This window comes from Acinonyx jubatus, chromosome X (assembly GCF_027475565.1).
Source record: "Acinonyx jubatus isolate Ajub_Pintada_27869175 chromosome X, VMU_Ajub_asm_v1.0, whole genome shotgun sequence".
Classification (NCBI taxonomy): Eukaryota; Metazoa; Chordata; class Mammalia; order Carnivora; family Felidae; genus Acinonyx; species Acinonyx jubatus.
In genome coordinates this window covers 68,746,576-68,772,497 of record NC_069389.1, presented here as the reverse complement: position 1 = coordinate 68,772,497, position 25,922 = coordinate 68,746,576, and the positions used below count along the sequence as shown (strand labels likewise).

At 37.6% G+C, this 25,922-nt stretch overlaps 1 pseudogene; it reads left to right on the top strand.

Moving 5' to 3' along the window:
• The first annotated feature begins 1,042 nt into the window (after positions 1-1,042).
• LOC113597491 (cytochrome c oxidase subunit 1-like) overlaps positions 1,043-25,922 on the top strand; it is a 108,959-nt pseudogene continuing 84,079 nt past the window's right edge.

The following is a 25,922-nucleotide window of genomic DNA, read 5'->3' as shown; positions in this document are numbered from 1 at the left end:
CCAGTGAAGAAATGGGCAAAAGACATGAATAGAAACTTCTCCAAAGAAGACATCCAGATGGCCAACCAACACATAAAAAAATGCTCAACATCACTCATCATCAGGGAAATACAAATCAAAACCGCAATGAGATACCACCTGACACCTGTCAGAATGGCTAACATTAACAACTCAGGCAACAACAGATGTTGGCAAGGATGAGGAGAAAGAGGATCTCTTTTGCATTGCTGGTGGGAATGCAAGTTGGCGCAGCCACTCTCTAAAATTGTATGGAGGTTACTCAAAAAACTAAAAATAGAACTACCGTATGACCCAGCAATTGCACTACTAGGCATTTATCCAAGGGATACAGGTGTGCTGTTTTGAAGGGACACATGCACCCCTATGTTTATAGCAGCACTATCAACAATAGCCAAAGTATGGAAAGACCCCAAATGTCCATTGATCGATGAATGGATAAAGATTTGGTATACACACACACACACACACACACACATACACACAATGGAGTATTACTCAGCAATCAAAAAGAATGAAATCTTGCCATTTTCAACTACATGGATGGAACTGGAGAGTATTATGCTAAGTGAAATTAGTCAGAGAAACATAAAAATCATATGACTTCTCTCATATGAGGAATTTAAGCGACAAAAAGTGATGAACAGAAGTGAAGGGAAAAAAATAATATAAAAACAGGGAGGGGGAGAAAACATAAGAGACTCATAAATATGGAGAACAAACTGAGGGTTACTGGAGCGGTTGTGGGAGGCGGGGTGGGCTAAATATGTAAGGAGTACTAAGGAATCTACTCCTGAAATCATTGTTGCATGATATGCTAACCAATTCGGATGTAAATTAAAAATAAATAAATAAATAAATAAGTAAAACATGTTATAATAAAAAAAATTAAAAAAAGAAGACTTTGAATTCCAGGATCCAGGCTACAAAGTGACAGAAACATCTCCAGCGGCCCACAGAAACAGCTTGGCAGAACAGAGGTGCATATTTGCAATTTGGGAGTGATAAAACAGGCAGCATAGGCATGGAGTGGGGTAACCCCTCCGGTGGAGAGACAAAAGGAAGAGAAAGAGATGCTGTGGAAGTTTGGAATTGTATTCGGGTAAGAGAAAAACGTCTCCAGACCACAGACCGGGGAATGGATAAAATGGAGAGAGGCAGTGTCCAACTTGCAAACAGCCTTAGGAGTGACAGTCGAGGGTTGGCATGACTTTTCCTGAACTGGAGGCACTCTGGGGGAAGGGAGAGTCAGCCCTGAGCTCAGTAGTAAGCTCAGAGGTGCACTAGGAGAGCAGTCCCCACCCTTGAGTGCTGTGAGAAGAGGGTATATTGCCGCAACAAAGACAAAAGATCCTGTAGGTGCCGGCCAGAGGTCCCGTGTCACCTGGGTAGACTGGCACTACCCAAGAACCTGGGAGCAAAGATCAGAATCCTTTAAGACATCGGGGTTTCAATCCCAGCTGAATGCCTAGGAGGCACGGGAGATTGTGGAATGGGACAAACCAGCCCACTTGCACCTATGTGATGCTGTGAAGACTGCCTAAACAGTGTTGTTTGGGACACCCAGTCTGGGGAGGAGAGACCGGGGTGTTGCCATTTTTCTCCCCATCGCCAACATGGTGGGACTTCAGGGAACAGGACAGTGGGCCCCAGTGGAGGGGAACAAAACACACCAAACGCATCTCTCCGTGTCTGGCAACTGCATTTCCACTGGAGTGAGATTGACACTGACTGAACCAGAGGGGACCCCCTCCAGACCAGCACACCCACCAGTTCCAAGGCACCATCAGACAATAATCCAGCATTTTTGCATTTGCTGATTTGATTTTTGGTCAATTCTTACTATCTATATCTATATCTATATCTATATCTATATCTATATCTATCTAGATATAGATATCTAGATAACTATATCTAGATATCTAACTATATCTATATATCTCTATCTCTATCTCTATCTCTATATCTGTATCTATATATATATTTTCTTCTTTTCTCTTCTATTCTCTATGCTGGCTGTTAGTTTAATTAAGCAGACATTTTTAATCTATTCTTTTTACACCTCTTCTGCATCTCCTTTATTTCCCTCTCTCTCACTCTCTCTCTCTCTCTCTCTGTCTCTGGGTTAAGCCGTATAGTTTCTCTGATCCTTTGGTCAATTTTTCCCCCACCCCTGTCATTTCTCTCTTTGTATGGGATAAGACTTCTTCCAGCACCACACCCCTTTTACATTTTTTCCAGTGTTACTTCAAAGAACAAATCACAGCACACCTGGCAGAAGGTCCAAACCACCACTAAGGGTAGAGAGATAAATCAACCAGAGTCACAACAACAGAGAGCATAGAACAAACTCCAAAAACACCTCATGAAGGGCCAGGCCCTGGACAGTCAATGACCCCTTTTTGATATAGTAGTACTCGTAGGTGCATGACACAAAACAAGCTAATAAAACACGTAAAAGACTGAAAACTAGCCAAAATAATGAAACAGAAATATTCTCAAAAGAAATTCCAGGAAGAAATGGCAGCCAGAGAATTGCTCAAAACAGATATAAACAATACACCTGAACAAGAATTTAGATTAATAGTCATAAAACTAATAGATGGGCTTCAAAAAAAGCATAGAAGACAACAGAGAATCTATCATTGCAGAGACCAAGAACGTGAGGAATAATCATGACAAATTAAGAAATGCTGTAAATGAAATGCAAAATAATATAGATGGAGTGACAGCAAGGATGGAGGAAGCAGAGGAGAGAATATGTGAAAAGAAAGATAAAATTATGGAAAATGATGAAGCTGAAAAAAAGTGAGATAGGAAAATACTAGACCACAAGGGGAGAATTGCAGACCTAGGTGATTCAATGAAATGTAGTAATGTCTGTATCATAGGAGTTCCAGAAGAAGAAGAGACAGAAAAAGAGGTGAAAGGTTCATTTGAACAAATTATAGCTGAGAACTTTCTTAATCTGGGGAAGGAAGCAGACATCCAAGTTCAGTAAGTACAGAGAACTCCCTTCAGAATCAACAGAAAAGGTCAACTCCATGGCATATATAGTGAAACTGGAAAAATACAAAGGTAGAGAGGATTCTGAAAGCAGCTAGGGACAAATGGCCCTTAACCCACAAGAGGAGACAAATAAGGATAGCAGCAGACCTGTCCACTGAAACTTGGCAGGCCAGCAGGGAGTGGCAGAAAATATTCAATGTGCTGAATACGAAAATACAGCCAAGAATCCTTTATCCAGTAAGGCTTTCATTCAGAATAGAAGGAGAGGGGAATCCTGGGAAGATGGTGGCATAGGAGGACGCTGGGCTCACAGCGCATCCTGCTGATCACTTACATTCCACCTACACCTGCTTAAATAACCCAGAAAACAGCCAGAAGACTAGCAGAACCGAGTCTCTGGAGCCAAGCGCAGATGAGAGGCCCATAGAAGAGGGTAGGAAGGGCGGCGAGGCGGTGCGTGCTACATGGACTGGCGGGAGGGAACCAGGGCAGAGGGGCGGCCCGCCAGACAAGCATAGCCCCTTGTCTGGCTTGCAAAAGCGGAAGGGCCGGATGGAGTGTGTTCCGACAGCAAGAGGGACTTGACATCTGGAAGCTTAGAAGCTAACAGCTCTGCTCAGAGAACAGGAGGGCTGGAGGACAACGGGAGGGAGATTTGTTGAGCCCCAGACAACAGAGCTCAGCTTGGCAGGGAACAAAGGTGCTCGCAAGCGCCATTTCTCTCGCCCATCCCGCAGCCAAAATCCCAAAGGGAACCAGTTCCTGCCAGGGAACTTGCTTGCACCGTGCAAACACACAATGCTGTGCTTCTGCGGATCCATCCCTCCATTGGCGGGTATGACTCCCTACCGGTGCCGCAGGGCCCTTACTGAAGAGGATCTCTGAAGGAAAAGTGAGCTGAGACTGCCCCTCCCGCCCCTGTGCACCTTGCCCATCCACCCCAGCTAATACACCGGATCCACAGCACCACAAGTCTGGCAGTGTGCAGGTAGCCCAGATGGGCCACGCCACCCCACAGTGAATCCCGCCCCTAGGAGAGGGGAAGAGAAGGCACACACCAGTCTGACTGTGGCCCCAGTGGTGGGCTAGGGGCAGACATCAGATCTGACTGTGGCGCCGCCCACCAACGCAAGTTATTTAAGACAGCACAGGGGAAGTGCCCCGCAGTACTGCACCAATCCAGGGACTATCCAAAATGACGAAACGGAAGAATTCCCCTCAGAAAAACGTCCAGGAAATAACAACAGCTAACAAATTGATCAAAAATGATTTAAACAATATAACAGAAAGTGAATTTAGAATAATAGTCATAAAATTGCTGAGCTTGAAAAGAGTATAAAGGACAGCAGAGAATGTCTTGCTACAGAGATCAAGGGACTAAGGAACAGCCAGGAAGAGCTAAAAAATGCTATCAACGAGTTGCAAAATAAAATGGAGACAACTACGGTTAGGATTGAAGAGGCAGAGGAGAGAATAGGTGAACTAGAAGATAAAATTATGGGAAAAGAAGAAGCTGAGAAAAAAAAGAGTTAAAAAAATCCAGGAGTATGAGGGGAAAATTAGAGAACTAAGTGATGCACTAAAGAGAAATAATCTACACATAATTGGTATTCCAGAGGAGGAAGAGAGAGGGAAAGGTGCTGAAGGTGTACTTGAAGACATCATACCTGAGAACTTCCCTGATCTGGGGAAGGAAAAAGGCTTTGAAATCCAAGAGGCACAGAGGACTCCCTTCAGACGTAACTTTAATCGATCTTCTGCACGACATATTATAGTGAAACTGGCAAAATACAAGGATAAAGAGAAAATTCTGAAAGCAGCTAGAGATAAACGTGCTCTAACATATAAAGGGAGACCCATAAGACTCGTGACTGATCTCTAATGAAACTTGGCAGGCCAGAAAGGAATGGCAGGAAATCTTCAAAGTGATGAACAGAAAAAATATGCAGCTGAGAATCCTTTATCCAGCAGGTCTGTCATGTAGAATAGAAGGAGAGATAAAGGTCTTCCCAAACAAAAACTGAAGGAATTCGTCACCACTAAACCTGCCCTACAAGAGATTCTAAGGGGGATCCTGTGAGACAAAGTACCAGAGACATCACTACAAGCATGAAACCTATGGACATCACAATGACTCTAAACCCATATCTTTCTATAGTAACACTGAATGTAAATGGACTAAATGCTCCAACCAAAAGACATAGGGCATTATAATGGAAAAAAAAAATAAGACCCATCTATTTGCTGTCTACAAGAGACTCATTTTAGACCCGAGGAGGCCTTCAGATGGAGAGTGAGGGGATGGAGAACTATTTATCATGCCACTGGAAGACAAAAGAAAGCTGGAGTAGCCATACTTATATCAGACAAACTAGACTTTAAATTAAAGGCTGTAACAAGAGATGAAGAAGGGCATTTTATAATAATCACAGGGTCTATCCATCAGGAAAAGCTAACAATTATAAATGTCTATGTGCCAAATACAGGAGCCCCCAAATATATAAAACAATTACTCATAAACATAAGCAACCTTATTGATAAGAATGTGGTAATTGCAGGGGACTTTAACACTCCACTTACAGAAATGGATAGATCATCTAGACACACGTCAATAAAGAAACAAGGGCCCTGAATGATACATTGGATCAGATGGACTTGACAGACATATTTAGAACTCTGCATCCCAAAGCAACAGAATATACTTTCTTCTTGAGTGCACATGGAACATTCTCCAAGATAGATCACATACTGGGTCACAAAACAGCCCTTCATAAGTTTACAAGAATTGAAATCATACCATGCATACTTTCAGACCACAATGCGATGAAGCTTGAAATCAACCACAGGAAAAAGTCTGGAAAACCTCCAAAAGCATGGAGGTTGAAGAACACCCTACTAACGAATGAATGGGTCAGCCAGGCATTAGTGAAGAAATTTAAAAATATATGGAAAACAATGAAGATGAAAATACAACAATCCAAATGCTTTGTGATGCAGCAAAGGCAGTCCTGAGAGGAAAATACATTGCAATCCAGGCCTATCTCAAGAAACAAGAAAAATCCCAAATACAAAATCTAACAGCACACCTAAGGGAAATAGAAGCAGAACAGCAAAGGCAGCCTAAACCCAGCAGAAGAAGAGAAATAATAAAGAGCAGAGCAGAAATAAACAATATAGAATCTAAAAAAACTGTAGAGCAGATCAACGAAACCAAGAGTTGGTTTTTTGAAAAAATAAACCAAATTGATAAACCTCTAGCCAGGCTTCTCAAAAAGAAAAGGGAGATGACCCAAATAGATAAAATCATGAATGAAAATGGAATTATTACAACCAATCCCTCAAAGATACAAGCAATTATCAGGCAATACTATGAAAAATTATATTCCAACAAACTGGACAACCTGGAAGAAATGGACAAATTCCTAAACACCCACACGCTTCCAAAACTCAATCAGGAGGAAATAGAAAGCTTGAACAGACCCATAACCAGCGAAGAAATTGATTCAGTCATCAAAAGTCTCCCAAGAAATAAGAGTCCAGGATCAGATGGCTTCCCAGGGGAGTTCTACCAGACGTTTAAAGCAGAGATAATACCTATCCTTCTCAAGCTATTCCAAGAAATAGAAAGGGAAGGAAAACTTCCAGACTCATTATATAAAGCCAGCATTACTTTGATTCCTAAACCAGAGAGAGACCCAGTAAAAAAAGAGAACTACAGGCCAATATCCTTGATGAATATGGATGCAAAAGTTCTCAATGAGATACTAGCAAAGAGAATTAAACAGCATATAAAAAGAATGATTCACCATGATCAAGTGGGATTCATTCCTGGGATGCAGGGCTGGTTCAACATTCGCAAATCAATTGATGTGATACATCACATTGATAAAAGAAAAGATAAGAACCATATGATCCTGTCAATCGATGCAGAAAAGGCCTTTGACAAAATTCAGCAACATGTCTTAATAAAAACCCTCAAGAAAGTTGGGATAGAGGGAACATACTTAAAGATCATAAAAGCCATTTACGAAAAGCCCACAGCTAACATCATCCTCAATGGGGAAAAACTGAGAGCTTTTTTCCTGAGATTAGGAACACGACAGGGATGTCCACTCTCACCGCTGTTGTTGAACATAGTGTTGCAAGTTCTAGCATCAGCAATCAGACAACAAAAGGAAATCAATGGCATCAAAATTGGCAAAGATGAAGTCAAGCTTTCACTACTTGCAGGTGACATGATATTATACATGGAAAATCCGATAGACTCCACCAAAAGTCTGATAGAACTGATACATGAATTTAGCAAAGTTGCAGGATACAAAATCAATGTGTAGAAATCAGTTGCATTCTTATATACTAATAATGAAGCAGCAGAAAGACAAATAAAGAAACTGATCCTATTCACAATTGCACCAAGAAGCATAAAATACCTTGGAATAAACCTAACCAAAGATGTAAAAGATCTGTATGCTGAAAACTATAGAAAGCTTATAAAGGAAATTGAAGAAGATATAAAGAAATGGAAAAACATTCCGTGCTCATGGATTGGAAGAATAAATATTATCAAAATGTCAATACTACCCAAAGCTATCTACACATTCAATGCAATCCCAATCAAAATTGCACAAGCATTCTTCTGGAAACTAGAACAAGCAATCCTAAAATTCATATGGAACCACAAAAGGCCCTGAATAGCCAAAGTAATTTTGAAGAAGAAGACCAAAGCAGGAGGCATCACAATCCCAGACTTTAGCCTCTACTCCAAAGCTGTCATCATCAAGGCAGCATGGTATTGGCACAAAAACAGATACATAGACCAATGGAATAGAATAGAAACCCCAGAACTAGACCCACAAACGTATGGCCAACTACTCTTTGACAAAGCAGGAAAGCACATCCAATGGAAAAAAGACAGTCTCTTTAACAAATGGTGCTGGGAGACCTGGACAGCAACATGCAGAAGATTGAATCTAGACCACTTTCTCACACCATTCACAAAAATAAACTCAAAATGGATAAAGGACCTGAATGTGAGACAGGAAACCATCAAAACCTTATAGGAGAAAGCAGGAAAAGACCTCTCTGACCTCAGCCGCAGCAATTTCTTACTTGACACATCCCAAAGGCAAGGGAATTAAAAGCAAAAATGAACTACTGGGACCTTATGAAGATAAAAAGCTTCTGTACAGCAAAGGAAACAACCAAGAAAACTAAAAGGCAACCAACGGAATGGGAAAAGGTATTTGCAAATGACATATCGGACAAAGGGCTAGTATCCAAAATCTATAAAGAGCTCACCAAACTCCACACCCGAAAAACAAATAACCCAGTGAAGAAATGTGGAGAAAACATGAACAGACACTTCTCTAAAGAAGACATCCGGATGGCCAACAGGCACATGAAAAGATGCTCATCGTCGCTCCTCATCAGGGAAATACAAATCAAAACCACACTCAGATATCACCTCACGCCAGTCAGAGTGGCCAAAATGAACAAATCAGGAGACTATAGATGCTGGAGAGGATGTGGAGAAACGGGAACCCTCTTGCACTGTTGGTGGGAATGCAAATTGGTGCAGCCACTCTGGAAAACAGTGTGGCAGTTCCTCAAAAAATTAAAAATAGACCTACCCTATGACCCAGCAATAGCACTGCTAGGAATTTACCCAAGGGATACAGGAGTACTGATGCATAGGGGCACTTGTACCCCAAGGTTTATAGCAGCACTCTCAACAATAGCCAAATTATGGAAAGAGCCTAAATGTCCATCAACTGATGAATGGATAAAGAAATTGTGGTTTATATACACAATGGATTACTACGTGGCAATGAGAAAGAATGAAATATGGCCCTTTGTAGCAACATGGATGGAACTGGAGAGTGTGATGCTAAGTGAAATAAGCCATACAGAGAAAGACAGATACCATATGGTTTCACTCTTATGTGGATCGTGAGAAACTTAACAGAAACCCATGGGGGAGGGGAAGAAAAAAAAAGAGGTTAGAGTGGAAGACAGCCAAAGCATAAGAGACTCTTAAAAACTGAGAACAAACTGAGGGTTGAAGGGGGGTGGGAGGGAGGGGAGGGTGGGTGATGGGTATTGAGGAAGGCACCTTTTTGGATGACCACTGGGTCTTGTTTGGAAACCAATGTCACAGTAAACTTCATATATTGGAAAAAAAAATAAATGGGTGGGAAAAGAGCAATTCTGTGCTCTAGGGAAGTGGTTAAATTATTTGTGTATGGTTAATGACAATTAGAGCGATTGTGTGGTGGATTCAAATCAAACAATATTTTTTCAATACAGTTTCTAGTTTTGAGATCTTATATTACCCGAAACTTCCATGTCCCAACTTTTTTAATTTCTAAAGTTAAATAAGAATATCCCCCTGAAAAGTAAAAAAAAAAAAAAAAAAAAAAACCAACAAACAAACAAAAAAAACAGAATAGAAAGAAAGATAAAGACTTTCCTAGAAAAACGAAAACTAAAGTATTTCATGACCATTAATAAAGTGCTGCAAGAGATCCTAGGGGAGACTCTGTGAGTTTAATGCTGCAAAGGCTACAAAGGACCAGAGACATCACCATAAGCACGAAACCTATAGATAACACAATGACACTAAATCCATATCTTTCAATAATCTTTCTAAATGTAAATAGACTAAATGCCTCAATAAAAAGACATAGGATATGAGAATAAATAAAAAACCAAGATCCATCTGTATGTTGACTACAATAGACTTGTTTTAGACCTTAGGTCCCCTCAGATTGAAAATGAGGGGATGGAGAACCATCTATAATGCTACCGCAAGTCAAAAGAAAGCCAGAGTAGCCATACTTGTATCAGACAAACTAGACTTTAAACTAAAGACTGTAACAAGAGATGAAGAAGGGAATTATATCTTAATTAAGGGGTTTATCCATCAAGAAGAGCAAACAATTTTAAATGTTTATGCCTATATATATCCATATATATATACACACACACACAAATATATATATAAATCAATTAATCACAAACATAAGCAATTTTATTGATAATAATGCAGTAATTGTAGGTGACTTTAATACTCCAATTGTAGCAATGGACACATTATCCAGGCAGAAAAATAAGAAGTAATGGCCTTGAATGATACGCTGGACCTGATGGACTTGACAGACATATTCAGAACTTTTCATCCAAAAGCAGCACAATACACATTCTTCTTGAGTGCACATGGAACATACTCCAAGATAGATAACATACTGGGTCACAAAATAGCCCTCAATAAATATAAAAGGATTGAGATCATACCATGCATATTTTCAGATAACAATGGTATGAAACTTGAAATAAACCACAAGAAAAAATTTGGAAAGCCTCTAAATACATGGAGGTTAGAGATCATCTTACTTAAGAATTAATCTGTCAAATAAGCAATTAAAGAAGAAATTAAACAATATATGAAAGCAAATGAAAATGAAAACATGAAAGTCCAAACCCTTTGGGATGAAGCAAAGTCAGTCCTAAGAGAAAAAAATATATTACAATTGAGGCCTACCTGGAGAAACAAGAAAAATCCCACATAAAGAACCTAACCTCGCAACTAAAGGAACTAGAAGCAGAGCAGTAACGAAACCCCAAATCCAGCGGCAGAAGAGAAATAATAAAGAGTAGAGCAGAAAGAAATAATATAGAATAAAAAAAACAGTGTAACAGATCAATGAATCTAAGAACCGTTTTTTTGTAAGAATAAACAAAATTGATAAACCCCTAGCCACACTTCACAAAAAGACAGAGAAACCAAATGGATAAAATCACAAATGAAAGAGGAGAGATCAAGACCAACACCACAGAAATAAAATAATTATTAGAGAATACTATGAAAAATTGTATGCCAACAAACTGGAGGAAATGGACTAAGTCCTAGACACACACACACACTAGCAAAACTCAAACGGGAAGAAATAGAAAATTTGAACAGACCCATAACCAGGGAAGAAATTGAATCAGTTGTCAAAAATCTCCCAACATATAAGAGTCCTGGCCCAGAAGTCTTCCCAGTGGAATTCTACCACATATTTAAAGCAGAGCTAATGCCTATTCTTCTCACGCTGTTTCAAAAAAATAGAAATGGTAAGAAAGATTCCACACTCATTCTATAAGCCAGAATTACCTTGATTCCCAAACCAGACAGAGATCCCACAAAAAAAGAATTATAGGCCAATATCACTGATGATCTTGTGATATCATATCACTGATGAACATGGATGCAGGAATTCTCAACAAGATACTAGCAAATTGAATTCAACAGTATATTAAAATAATTATTCACCATGATCAAGTGGGATTCATTCCTGGGCTGCAGGGCTGGTTCAATATCCACAAATAAATCAATGTAATACGTAACATTAATAGAAGAAAGGATAAGAACCATATGATCCTTTCAGTAGATGGAGAAAAATCATTTGAAAAAGTACAGCATCCTTTCTTAAAAAAAAATCAAGAGAGTTGAGACAGAAGGAACATACCTTAACATCATAAAAGCCATATATGAAAGGCCTACTGCTAATATCACCCTCAATGGGGAAAAACTGAGTGCTTTCCCCCTGAGATCAGGAAAATGATAGGGATGACCACTCTCGTCATTGTTGTTTAACATCATGTTGGAAGTCCTAGCCTCAGCAATCAGACAACAAAATGAAATAAAAGGCATCAGAATTAGCAAAGAAGAAATCAAAATTTCACTTTTCACAGATGACATGATACTCTACATGGAAAACCTGGAAGACTCCACCAAAAACATCTAGAACTGATACATAACTTCAGAAATGTTTCAGGATATAAAATCAATGTACAGAAATTGGTTCCATTTATAAACACCAATAATGAAGCAAGAGAAAGAGAAATCAAGAAATTGATCCCATTTACAATTGTACCAAAAGCCATAAAATACCTAGCAATAAACTTAATCAAAGATGTAAAAGATCTGTATGCTGAAAACTATAGAAAATTTATGAAGGAAATCAAAGAAGACACAAAGAAATGGATAAAAATTCCATGCTCATGGATTAGAAGAATAAATATGGTTAAAATGTCAATACTACCCAAAGCTACGTACATTTTCAATGCAATCCCAATCAAAATTGCACCAGCATTTTTATCAAAGCTAGAACAAACAATCTTAAAATTTGTATGGAACCACAAAAGACCCTGAATAGCCAAAGTAATGTTGAAAAAGAAAACTAAAGCAGGAAGCCTCACAATCCTAGACCTTAGCCTCTACTACAAAGCAGTAATCATCAAGAGAGTATGGTATTGGCACAAAAACAGACACATAGCCCAATGGAATAGAATAGAGAACCTAGAATTGGACGCACGAATGTATGGCCAACTAATCTTTGACAAAGCAGGAAAGACTACCCAATGGAAAAAAAGAGAACCTCTTTAGCAAATGGTGCTGGGAGAACTGGACAGCAACATGCAGAAGAATAAAACTGGATGACTTTCTTACACCATACACGAAAATAAACTCAAAATGGATGAAACACCTAAATGTGAGACAGGAAACCATCAAAACCCTAGGGCAGAAAGCAGGCAACAACCTCTTTGACCTCAGGTGCAGCAACATCTTACTTGACACATTCCAAAGGCAAGGGATATAAAGGCAAAAATGAATGATTGGGACCTCATCAAGATAAAAAGTTTCTGCACAGCAAAGGAAACAATCAATAAAACTAAAAGACAAGCGATGAAATGAGAGAAGATATTTAAAAGGACATATTAGATAAAGGGCTAGTATCTAAAATCTATAAAGAACTCACCAAACTCCACATCCAAAAGACAATCCAGTGTTAATTTATTCTTTAGCCGTGACTGACACTTTCTTATATTTTCTCTCTTTTTTGAAGTTCTCACTGTGTTCATTCATTCTGTTTTGAGTTCAGTAACATATTTATGACTATTTGAATTCTTCCTTGGGTAGATTGTTATCTCTGTTTCATTTGGTTCTTTTTCTGAGATTTTTCTTGTTCTTTCATTTGAAACATATTATTCTGTTTCCTCATTTTGCTGAAATTTCTGTGTTTGTTTCTATGTTTTAGGTAATTCAGCTACATCTCCTGTTCTTGAAAAATAGCCTCATATAAGATATGTCATGTGGAGCCCAGAAGCACAATCCCCCCTGGTTACAAAACCAGGTGATCCAGGGGTGCCCCCTGTACTGGTTGTGTGTACCCTCCTGTTGTAGTGGGGCCACAATTGCTGTGGGCACCCTTATGGGCACTGGTGGTCCCACAGCCCATCTAACTATGAGGCTCAGTCATAATTGTTGTGGGCTCACTGATGGATAGGGGTGGTCCCTTGGCTCCAAGGCTCAGCTGAGCTGCAGTGTTGTGTGAACTTCTCAGTGGGGTGCATTCTCTGGTGTTATCAGCCTAGAAGGAGGATTCCAAAATGGCCCCTGTTAGCACTGGGGTCAGCATGGCAGAAGCTATCAAAACCGGCTGCTGCCAAGTGTCTTAGCCCCCATTAAGAGGCCCAGTTTCTTCTTACCTCTATGACAAGCACTCCAAGATTACTTAGTGGGTCTTCTTCACCTATGGTTTATGCACTTTTTGATCTGGTGCTTTTTTTTCTAATCATGTGAGTTTGTTATAAGCCCTTTAAGAAGAGGTTTCCCTTTCCCTACAATACTATAATTTTCCTGATGTATTCCTCGTTAGTTTTCAAAAACAAGTGTTTGGGGCTTGTCTCTCCCAAGCAAGATCTGACGGTTGGGGTGTCTGATGTGAATCTCAAATCCCTTGCTCCTCAGGGGAAAATTATATAATTTTGAGATCCCTCTCAACCATGGCATCCTGTGCATGGTTTTTTTTTTTTTTTAACTTAGCAAAACCATGTCTCTGACTGTATCCATCTCAGTGCTGTCCCTTATTGTGAAGACTCTGTTAATCCATTTTCTAGGTACTCTTCAGTGGTAGTTTTTCCAAATGTAATTGAAAATTGTGTGCATTGCAAAAAATGAATTTGTGATCTTTATAGGCTTCCACTGTGAACCTTTCTCATCCCTGCTCTAGGTATTGAGGACATCATTGTGAGAAAAATTTAAGAGAGTTAAAATGAAGTGTAATAAATGTTATGATGAATTTAAGTATGGGGTGCTGTTGAAGCATGCAGGAGGAGAGCTTACTTCAGTCTTGAGGAGTCAGAAAAGCATTTTAAAGGAAGCAACATATAAGCTTCATCAGATGAAGTGATTTGGATGTTTCAGATGGAGGAAGCAAGCAATGTGTACAAAGCACTGTAAGAAATAATTTTGAAACTCAGAATTCATTATTCTCTGCATATATGGAGTCTAATCATGCAAAAACCCGCCTCCTCTTCTTTTCTTGTGGCAGAGCTCAATTGAATAATTGTATTTTTGTACACCTTACAATGAAAATGCAACTGCAACAAAATGCTTATCAATACAGAATACAGAGAAAGTGTTTCAAGAGAAGGAACCAGCATTCATGGAATGAGTATTCCTTCACAAGATCCTCCAAACAATTAACTCTGTGGAATACACAGGAGCCTCAGTGTGAAAAAACGAGTTAAATCAGAGGTGACTTATTAGATCAGATATTAACCAGATCATTTTTACTGGTATTGATTCCATTGTTTAGTATACCTTTAAACAAATTTCAAGTGACTGATACAATAGTTTTTCTCTCTTGTCTAAGTCATTTAAGCAATTTCAGTTTTAGTCAGTTCGCTGTTGAATAGCTTTAGAGAAGAGGCTGAGAAGAGACAGCACAGTGAAAGAATCTGACACAAGTGCATTCAATCTTTAAAGTTGAGTCATTCTATAGGGTGTCTATTGGAAATCCTTTGGATGTTTTTATTGGAAATAAAACATTTTTCCATTAACTATCTATCTCCCTGATTAAAAAAGCATGTGCTATATTTTTATATGGATGATACTCATTAAATGTCAACATTAAATGTCAACTGGGCTTGAGGCCCAGTCTCGGTCTGCATGATTTCCCCCATAAATCTTCAATCTTCCTGCCACATAGTTTCTGTAACTATGTGCCTGAAGTGAAAGCCACATCAGTGGATATATTGTCACGAGATATTCCTTTAGCCTCCAAGCATCTTCTCACAGAAACGCCTCCTTGTTAAGTAATAAAACCAACTACTTCATTTTCTTACCATTAGAGGAAAGCAGATGTTATAAATAGAATTCCTTTTGTCATAAAGTGGGACCATCTAGGTAGGGCCTGTGGTTATTGTGAAGATACTTTAGGAGATTCGGGTTTTATGTAAGTTATTTTACATTTTGGTTTCTAATTTTGTATTTATATTATGCGTGAGTGTGGTTCATTTGGTATTAACATTACACAAGAAGTTTTAAGACAGTGCTGAATGCTAAGGCAAGTTTGGAAAAAAAAAAGATACAGCTCCTGTTTTGGAGGGATTATTTGGAGGGGTTGTTTGGAATAGGATGAATTTAGTTGGAATCATTCTTATTTATAAATCAGACAAGTACATTTTTTTTCTTTATGAGAACTATGATGCAGGTTTTAATAACATAAACAAGTAATCAAGTTGCTTCTCCACGGTTATAACACCTTCTACCACAGTTATAAGAGATATTTCCTTAGGCACTCAAACTATACTAAAATTATCTAATTTAAACTTGATAAGTCCGTTGACACAGTGAACATGTAGGATTTAATAGTCAAAATAACCCTTTGTACAGTTTTCATAAAGATGGCCACAGAAAGGGGACTTGAGAAGAAAATCCAGGAAAAATAAATTTTGGGAGAAACTTTAAACCTCAAAATTGAATAGATATGAGACAGAAAATTGTAATCAGCTGGATGAATTTGGGCAACTCAATTAATTTCTATTGGTCTCTGTCTAGCTATACAATCACAAAGTTAGAAGACATTATTTCTAGAGTCCCTTCTAGAGTTTTTGAATTATTTTTTTTTCCACATCAAAATAAATTTAATTAGGGGCACCTGGTGGCTCTGTTGGTTAAGCGTCCAACTTCGGCTCAGGTCATGATCTCACGGTTCATGAGTTTGAACCCTGCATCGGGCACTGTGCTGATAGCTCAGAACCTGGAGCCTGATTTGGATTCTGTGTCTCCCTCTCTCTCTGACCCTCCCCCGTTCATGCTCTGTCTCTCTCTGTTTCAAAAATAAATAAACATTAAGAAAATTAAAAAAATAAGTTTAATTAAAAAGTAACAGTTTTTCAAAGAAAATGCAGATACAGGATATTAATCAATTTTACCTTTGATTGGCTACCTTGAAGATCAGGGGCCAGTGGTCCAATATGGGAGGGCAAAAGAATTGAAGAATTGCTTCCAACTAATGGATCTGACAATTATTTACTGGGTGTATTTGTTTATCTCATTGACTTCAATTTAAAATCATCAAAAGGTTATTGAGCTCCAAATAGAATGTATGTTGAAAACTGGGATAGACCACACCTTTTCATGCACAAGGAACTAACTCTTCCCTCATAGAACTTAGAATATACTTTCATTTAGCTATTGCATCAAATTTAGAGTGTTTAACTTACTTTAATTCTTCTTGAAATGTCAATGAATAAAGTTTTACTCACTACCATATTTTATAAAGCCTTAAAAGGTGTTTTTGCTCTGAGAATGGGTGGTGAGAAAAAGAATAGTTTGAGGGACATTGTTTTATTCAATTTATAAGAAATATAGTATTATAATATAATTCTATGTAAGTAAAATTTCCACACACTTTTAACTTATTGAAAAACTTTGGTTTTTAGGTATGAATATGAGAGAATTAGTAGTGAAGGTAAACTTATTGCTAGTTTGTTAAATATATACCACCACTAACCCCTTCCTCCAGCAATCACTAGGGAAAGGCTGGTGTTACCCCAGATTTATGCCCTATTAACACACACACACACACACACACACACACACACACACTACTGACACACATATTTGAAAGATAAATGCTTATCTTTCTTCCATCTATCATCTCTCTTTCCTTTCTCTCCTTCCATACCATCTTTCAAGTACACATTAGGTTGGCTGAGGGTAGAGTAAGAAACGTCCAGAGGCAGTTAACTGATGAAGCAACAGGGGAGCAGTACCCTCAGATTAGTCATTCAGCTATCCGATTTGAGGGTGACATTAGCCATGAATAGAACTTGACGGTAGAGCTCTCTGCAGAAGTAAAAAATTCAGTCTTTGGGAACAACTGGTAAATGACAGAAAACAGAATGAAATCGTTCTCCAAAATAAGGACAAATAGTACAAGTTAAAAAGGATCAGGTATTATCCTCATTAGAAAATATCCAAAGAATAACAGCACGGTCTCAAAAAAATAATCTAATCTGATAGGATTTGGGAAATTTTTCTCTTTATTTAAGTCTGAACTTGTGTTAAATGCCTGGTGGGGTGGGGGACAGGTAGAGTTCTTTATTAAATCTCAGAACCTGATTCCCACTTTTGTAAGCAAAATATTGACAGGAAATCTTGAAAAAATATATCTATAGCAGCCAGACCAATGGCTTGCTTGCAGTAGGCCCTCTAATACGTGTTAGTCAATCGAGTAATTAAATTTAAGAAGTTTAAAAGTTGAAATAATAATTAAAGAGCCTGGTCTAGTTGAATTTTTCTCATTTTATAAATGGAGAATTGGGGTCCAGAATAACAAAATGAATTGCCAAGGTTCATGTAGCTATGAATAAGTTCATGCATTGAATTTTTTATGTGAAAGATATCAAAGGTAGCATTGTATCAGTATTGCTTCTAAAAGATGACTATCTAATTAATAGGTACATATTATAATTATGAGAAGTTATGAAGAGACTTTCTACCAAAGAACCCACTAATTATATAGTTACCGGGATAAGTGCCTTCTAGTGAGAGCTTCTTAGGGAGAGAGAGAGAGAGAGAATGAATGTACTTTTGATCAGCAATCACTCTTCTGAACAAAATCTTTTTGGTAAACTGTAAATGGAAATAATAAAATTAAGCTGTATAATTAGAGATATCTTTTCATTAACTGCTATGAAAACTTTGATTACTTCAATTATAAATCAATATCCAAAGTTTTGATCTCCAAGAAAAGGTGGGGAGAAAAAGAGTTAAAAATATTTAGCAGTCACTTGAACTTTGGCTGTGAGGTCTTCAAAGTTTGTCACAAATTAGCTTAATTTAGGGGTTTTGGGTGGCTCAGGCGTTTGAGAAACTGACTGTTGATTTTGGCTCAGGTCATAATCCCAGGGTCATGGGTTTGAGCCCCATGTTGGGTTCCATGCTGAGGGTAGAGCCTGCTTAAGATTCTCTCTCTCCCTCTCTCCCTCTACCCCTATCCACCACTCATGGCTCATTCTCTCTCTCTCTCTCTCTCTCAAAAAAAAAAATGACTAATTAGCTTCCACTGTTTATCCACCATCACAATGTGCATCTGTCCACTTGAGTTAAATGATCGAACTTAACATTTATCAAGTGTTTCTTGTATGTTAGGTACTATTCCATATCTTTACATTAAAAACTTCGTTAATTCTTAATCAGTTTTATGAGATTAGGTACTATTAGTGTCAGTCAGTCTGTTGTTATCATATAAGGAAATCGAGGCACCCAGAGAATAATTTGTCTAAAGTTACACAGCTGATAACTAGTTGCTTTCAGAACTAAACCTAAATAGTCTGTCTTCAGCACTAACATGTTTACTCATTTATGTGAATGAAGATGAGTAAAAACTAGCTTTTATTTTCTGATCATTTTCTAATGTGCTGGGCTTTCATGATAAATTTATTTTCCAATATTTATTTATTTATTTATTTATTTATTTATTTAGAGAGTGTGAGCGGGGGGGGGGGTGCAGAGAGAGAGGGAGAGAGAATCCCAAGCAGGTTGCATGCTCAGCATGGAGCCTGATGTGGGGTTCAGTCTCACAACCGTGAGATCATGACCTGAGCCAAAATCAACAGATTCTTAACCATCCAAGCCACCTATCATAATTTTTAAAATAAAAAAAATTACATATAATTTTTTATGCTGTAAATTGTGAAGAGAGTAAATAATTATGATCAAAGATTCTATCTTCCTTCCAATGACATTTTATCATGACAAGAGTAAAATTGTCCATTTTAAAAAGCAAAATATTAGTTTCTTTATCTCTTATAAATCTCAAAGTGTTAAAGCAGAAAAACATTTTCATATCAGAAATGATTTATTCATATGTGTGGGAAAAATAAGGTAGAGTAATAATTACATATTTGGTTTTATTTATTGAACTAAGCTAAATCAAAGCATTAGACACATGAAGAAATTTCACAAGAAATATAAATAGAAAACCTCAAGCCCAACAGATACAGAATCTATCATCTTTTACACTGGCCTTTAGTATAAGAGAAAAATATACTGAGAAAATTAACAAAATTTCTCCCATTGCAGTATTAATTATTCCAATTAAGAGCACAAAATATTGAAGCACATTAAAAACACTCATTTACATATAAAATATTTGTATTGATGATAAAATATTCTCATTTATTCTTTTGATTAAGTTAAATGTATAATGTGTGATAAAGCACATTACAATATACAAATACCTTATTAAATATAAGATTTTAAAAATAAAATTGGGGACTAGAGAACATCTTCCTAATAATTTTGTGGATCAATCTATCTATTTGCATGCCTGAGATTAGAAGTTATGGTAAAGGTGTCCCTATCATTCACTACATCCAGGGGGCAGGGGAAATAGATATCTGTTCTTTTCCCTCCTGCTATATTTCTTTTGGCATTGTGAAGCACTTTAATCCTAAGGCTTTTATCTGTCCACTCAAAAACTTTTTTTTCTATTTCCTCTACCTGAAGTGTTTGCAAGTGAATTAATATGATTAAATATCTATTAACAAGGAATAATATACTTTCTGAATGCTACCTCATTTTAGAGAATTTCCATTTTAAAGAGAATAAATCTTAAACTAAAGAAAAAACACTCTATGAGTGACTTTTTCAACACCATATAGTATGGACTCTTGCAGTAGATATAAGGAAGTATAGGTGGATCAGAAATCATATCACATTGGAACTACCTACTGTTGTTGAGATTAATTTTTCAGGGAAATGGTTATAAATATCCCCACCCTAATAGTAGCAGAAAGAACCTTCCATTTTCACGTATTGAGTTGAGTAAAAATTATGAGATGAAGGTGACCAGATTGGTTGCTTAATAGTTAATGTTGAGGTATACCTGAGGCAAGACTGCTATCTTTTAGGAACACATATTTCAAGGGTTCCTCAAACTCAATAACCTTCAATTTAGCTATAATCTCAAAATAATATTCACAGTTCTCATCCTCGACTAGGAAGGAAGTTGCAACACAGTCAAGCCACAAGCAACAGTAAAGTTGTCTCCTATAACTTCTTTATGGAGTCTATCCCTGTACTCACACACTGTGTTCTCCAAACTGCCCCATCTTCAAACGTCAAACTTCTTGTTGATACTCTAGAGAAATAGCTTTTGCATGTTGTGATGTAATCTGGTGACTCGTGACTCGATTCATCTGTTAGAAAATCATTCAGAAGGAGGAGAGGGAGCTAAGATGACAGTGAAGTGGGAGGACCTTAGGCTTGCTTCATCCCGTGAACACAGCTAGATAACTATCAAATCATTCTGAATACTCGAGAAATTGACTAGAGAACTGAGAAAACTGCACAACTACAGGGAGAGAAGAGGCCACTTTGAAGAAGGAAGGAAGTATGGAGACATGGTTTGAGGGAGAAATGTTTCATGGGTGCTACAGAGGGGAAGGAGCCCTGGTTGCATAGAAAGGTGAGAGTGGAACACACAGCGATACACACAAGAAAACACTTCCCCAAAGCCTTTGGCTGGGAAAATGAGAGTGACTGAATTTAGTGAGTTATTATAAGCAGCCAGGCTCAAAGACTGGAGTTTTAGAGGTCTATGGGCTTGGCTGGGATAGAGACCTTAGGACATGCTCTACTCCTGGACAAAACACAGGGAACCAACCCAGGGCAGACTTTGCAATCTGAGGATTGCCTAAGGGGCTGAAGGAGAGATTGTTCATACTTTTTGGAGGGAATCTGTGAGAAGTGTCATTGCCTCTCAGGACAAAAGAAACAGCAAAGGTCATTTCTCTCCATCACCCCTCAGCATAGGTGCAGAGACACCTGCTGAGAGCAACTAATCAGGACCCTGGTTTTTAACCTGCTTGCTCCAAATTCCATGCCCCTGCACTCTTGTGAAACTGTCCTTCTGTGTTAAACCTGCATTTGTCCCAATATGGTCAAATCGTTACCCAGAGGATGAGTACAGTTCCCTGCCACACCAAGTCCCTGAAGTTTAGAATTTTAAAAATCAGTAGGAGTGGCTAGGGTACAGCCCAAGGTGCACTGCACGGAGTCAGGTAGGCAAGTGACCCAGAGATAGACATTATGAAATCAGTAATCTGAAAAATGCCTGTGATGCAACAGGGGAAATTATTTTCTCCTCTGAAAGTGCTTCCCTGAGAACAGCAATCAAGGACCTACCTCTTCTGGGAGGAAGGAGAGGGGTGGGGACAACATCCCCCCTGCCCAAACCCTCATCATAAACCAATGTCAGTAAACAGCACAGCATCAACACTGGCTGCCTAACCTGCTTACACCAAGTCAGAACCCCATTCACTGCTTCTCATGGTACTGCTTTTCTTAGGCAAGTATGCCTAAAAACTCATGCAACAGACCCCTACCCAGAAGAACAGCACAAACTTTTCAAGCACTACATCTACTGTCTATAGAGTTCTGTGAAGCTTTAATTCTAGTGGAAATAACATCAGGTGTTTTTTAACAAGCATACCATAACACACCTACTTAAAACTTTCTACATGCTGGTGAAAGTGCAAGGAGAAACTCTGCAGGCAATTTCAGGGATAGAGCAGCCAAACACCACAGCAGAGTGCACACAGCACACACCAGACACACTTACTGAGGCACCAGGCCTGGACAGCGTATGACTTCTTCATAAAGCCATTGTTCTCATAAGCAGGAAACATAACAGGTTTTCCTAACACACACAAAAGACAGAGACCTAGAAAAAAATACCAAGACAGAGGAATGCATTGCAAAAAAAAAAACAAAAAAACAAAAAAACAAGAAAAGAACAAGAAAAGGTCACAGCCAGAGATCTAATTGATACAGATATCATTAATATTCCTTATGGAGAATTTAGGGCAACAATCAAAATGACATTAGCTGGGCTTGAGAAAAGCATAGAAGACATCAGGGAGACGCTTACCACAGATATAAAAGAGCTAAAAAACAATCAGTCCAAAATGAAAAATTCAGTAACTGAGATTCAAAACTGACTGGATGTAATGACCACAATGATGGAAGAATAAGAGTAACATATAAGTGATATAGAAGATAGAATTATGGAAACTAAAGAAACTGAACACAAGAGAGAAAGAAAAAATTGGGGTCATGAGAGTAGATTTAAATAACTCATTGACTCCACCAAACTTATTAATGTTATTATCATAGGAAGCCCAGAATAAGAAGGAGAAAAGGGGGCCAGAAGGTATATTTGAGGATTTTATAGCTGAAAACTTCCCTAATCTGGAAAAGGAAACAGACATCAAAGTCCAGGAGGCACAGAGAACTCCCATCAAAATCAAAAAAAGCAGGCCAGCATCAAGATATATCATAGTTAAATTTGCAAAATATAGTGATAAAGAAAAATTTATAAAAGCAGCAAGACAAAAGAAGTTCCTAACTTATAAGGGAAAACCAATCAATTAGTAGCATATCTGTCTACAGAAACTTGTCAAGCCAGATGGGAATGGCATGATATATTCAACATGATGATTGGGGAAAACCTGTAGCCAAAAACACACTAGGCAGCAAGATTATCATTCAGAATAGAAGGAGAGATAAAGAGTTCCCCAGACAAACAAAACTAAAGGAATTTGTGACCACTAAACCAACCCTGCAAAAAATATTAAGGCGACTCTTTGAGTGGGAACAAAAGAGCAAAAGCACCAAAGACTAGAAAGAAACAGAGAAAATCTCCAGAAACAATGACAACACAAGTAATAAAATGACACTAAATACTTATCTATCACTAATTACTCTGAGTGTAAATGTACTAAATGCTCCAATCTAAATACATCGGGTGTCAAAATAGATTAAAAAATACCTATATATATGCAGCCTAAAAGACACTTAGTTTGGACCTAAAAACATCACCGTATTGAAAGTGAGGGAATGGATAAACATTTATCATCAGAGAAAGCCAGAGTAGCCATTCTTATATCAGACAAATAGATTTAAAACCATATACTGTAACAAGACATACAAAAGGGCACTATATCATAATAAAGGGGAGTATCCATCAAGAAGATCTAACAATTGTATTTATGCAACCAACATGGGAACCCCCAAATATATAAAACAATTAATAACAAACATAAAGAAACTCATTAATACTACAATAATAGTAGGGGACTTTAACACCCCACTTATATCAATAGACAGAACACCTAAGCACAAAATCAACAAGGAAACAATGGCTTTGAATGATACACTGAACAAGATAGACTTAACTGATATATTCAGAACATTTCATCCTAAAGCAGCAAAATGCACATTAGTTTCAAGGGCACGAGGGACAATCTCCAGAATATTTCACATACTGGATCATAAATTTGGCCTCAAGAAATACAGAAAGATTGAGATTATACCATGCATATTTTCTGACCACAATGGTATGAAACTTTAAGTCAATCACAAGAAAAAATTGAAAAGACCACAAATACATGCAGGTTAAAGAGCATGCTACTAAAAAATGAATGGGTCAACTAGGAAATTAAGGAAAAAATGAAAATGAAAACACAATCACTCAAAACCATTGGGATGCAGCAAAAGCAATCCTAAGAGGGGTATATATAGCAATAAATGCCTACCTCAAGAAGCAGGAAAAATCTTAAATACAGAACCTAATCTCATATATAAAGGAGCTAGAAAAGGAACAACAAATGAAACCTAAAGCCAGCAGAAGAAGGGAGATAATAAAGATTAGAGCAGACATAATTGATTAAAAAAAAAGTAAAATATATCAATGAAACCAGGAACTGGTTTTTGAAAAAAAATAATAAAATTGGTAAACCCCTAATCAGACTTTTCAAAAAGAAACGAGAAAGCACCCAAATAAAATCACAATAAACACCACAGAAATATGAACAATTAGAAGAGAATTTTATGAAACATAAAATGTCAACAAAATGGACAATCTGGAAGAAATGGATGAATTCCTATAAAAATATAAACCACCAAAGCTGAAACAAGAATAGAAATTTGAACATGTCAATAAACAGCAAAGAAATTGAATCAGTAATCAAACATCTCCCAACAAACAAAAGTCCAGGGCCAGATGGCTTCCTAGGGGAATTCTACCAAATATTTAAAGAATAGTTAATACCTATTCTTCTCAAACCTTTCTAAAAAATGAAAGAAAAACTTCCAAAATCATGTATGAGGCCAGCACTATCTTGATTACAAAATCAGACAAAGACTCCACTAAAAAAGAGAATTATGGGCCAATATACCTGATGAACATGGATGCAAAAATTCTCAACAAAATACTAGCAAATCGAATTCAACAGTACGTTAAAGGAATCATTCACAACAATCAAGTGGGATTTATTCCTGAGCTGCAAGTGTGGTTAAATATTTTCAATCAATCAACGTGGACACCACATTTATGAGAAAAAGGATAAAAAAACATATGATCCTCTCAATAGATGCAGAAAAAGCATTTGATAAAGCACAATATCCATTCTTGATAACAGCCATCAGCAAAGTAGGCTTAGAGGGAACATACATAAACATAATAAAGGCTGTTATGAAAAACCCACAGCTAATATCATCATCAATGGGGAAAACTGACAGCTTATCCTCTAAGGTCAGGAAGAAAACAGGGATAGCCACTCTCACAACTTTTATTCAACATAGTACTGGAAGTCCTAGTCTCAGCAATATGACCACACAAAGAAATAAAAGGCATCCAAACTGGCAAGGAAGAAGTCAAACTTTCACTATTTGCAGATGACATGATACTGTATACAGAAAACCCAGTATACCCCAGCAAAAAAAAAAAATTGCTAGAACTTAAACACAAACACAGTAACGTACAGGATATAAAATCAACATACAGAAATCTGTTACATTTCTATACAATAATGAAGCAGCAGAAAAATATATCAAGGAGTCAATCCCATTTACAGTAACAACAAAAGCCATAAGGTAGCTAGGAATAAACCTAATGAAAGAGGTAAAAACTGTACTCTGAAAACCATATATCACAGATGAAACATATTAAAAAATGACATAAAAATGGACAGACATCTCATGCTCATGGATTGGAAGAACAGATATTGCTAAAATGTCTATAGTAACCAAAGAAATTGCATTCAATGCCATCCCTATCAAAATACCACCAGCATTTTTCACAGAGCTAGAACAAATAATCCTAAAATTTGTATAGAACCGCAAAAGACCCCAAATAGCCAAAGCATCTTGAAAAGCAAAGGTGGAGGCATCACACGTTGTATTACTTCAAGTTGTATTACAAAGCTGTTGTGATCAAGATGGTATGGTGCTGGCACAAAAATAGACAATAGATCAATGGAATAGAAAACCCAGAAATTAACCCAAAGCTACATGGCCAATTCACCTTTGACAAAGCAGGAAAAATTGTCTAATGGAAAAAAGGCAGTCTCTTCTATAAATAGTGTTTCGAAAAGTGGACAGCCACATGCAAAGGAATGAAACTGGACCAGCTCTTACATAATACACAAAAGCAAATTCAAAATGGATGAAAGACTTAAATGTGAGTGAGGAAGGAAACCATCAAAATTAT